The following is a 1331-nucleotide window of genomic DNA, read 5'->3' on the forward strand; positions in this document are numbered from 1 at the left end:
ATCACTTCGTCATCGTTTTGCAAACACGTGCATGCGTTGGAAGTGAGGGAAGGAGACAAAAAGTATGTATGTGTGCGTAAGCAGAGCTGTAAAATGATTGAATCAATAGGATCTGCATTCACTCGACATTCTTTTAAAAATTTTGATTGTTTGTTTGTATAAAAAAAGCCTCATTCCTGAGTGGCTTAAAATGCTTGAAAACAAATAAACTGTGTTGTGTTTTTGAATGGTAGATTGACATTCAGTATGGAATGTGAATGTAACAGAAGCATTCGCACACACACATGATTGTATATTTAAAATGAATGCACACGTTTTTACCATTCAGTACTAATACTTTTTTCCCAGGGTTGAAATATTTTATACTTTAAAGTTTAAACATATCTGGAATTGAAAAAAAAAACATATATGTATACGTATGTATGTATTTCAACGCGTATGTATAGACGTTTTCTGACAATAACCCATGGCTAATGACTGGTGCGAAATCAGTTCAAACAAACATCGCAACCGTCGAGCACAAAGGACACATCTTGATACATACATTTACATATATTACATTCGAAACTAGTGAACTGTATATAGAAATATAAAACAGTGTCAATAGAATTGAGTTTTTAAAACTCTTGCTTGAAAAAACTTAAGAATTTCATTACCGGCATCTGCCCCTTCGTATTATAGACTTTTAGAACTATAAAAGGTCTATTGAAAATACAAAAATTAAACCATAACCTGGTCCCTCCCATAAAACGGTAATTTCGAAAAATTCAAAACATTCAATATTTCCTTAATTACAGAAAACAAATTGCTAAAAAAGTCACATGTTTATTATTATACATTTTTGAAAAATGGGACATATTTCTAACTTTTGAAATCAATTTGCTCAAAACATACATTTAGAATAATGTTTTAAGAAATAATTACACCCGAGCGCATTTGTGCACATGGGTATTATAACTTTGTTCGCATAGCGGTTGTTTGTTGTCTAGGCCTTCAGGTTAATAAAGATTGTAGAAAACGATTTTTGCTTGTGTGGGGTCCCGTTTGATTCCAAAAATTGGAAGGAACTGATTTTTTCAAATTGCAACACCTAATAAATAAATTATTTCTAAAATAGGTTACAGCAGACAATGTTTAATCATTTTTTATTAATATACCGACACCTGATTGGAAGATCAACCTATCTCGGCAGCCAATTCAAAAACGCCCTAACTCAGAAAACTTTTTATGAAAGTCCTACTTCAGAATTTGGTTGAAGAACGCCCTATCTCAAATGAAAATATATTGAAAATTTGCCGAGGTCGGGCGTTTTTGAACCGCATTCTGAGATA

The sequence above is a fragment of the Rhagoletis pomonella genome, unplaced genomic scaffold (assembly GCF_013731165.1).
Source record: "Rhagoletis pomonella isolate Grant_MI unplaced genomic scaffold, Rhpom_1.0 Rhpom_scaffold_00006, whole genome shotgun sequence".
In the NCBI taxonomy this organism is placed as follows: domain Eukaryota; kingdom Metazoa; phylum Arthropoda; class Insecta; order Diptera; family Tephritidae; genus Rhagoletis; species Rhagoletis pomonella.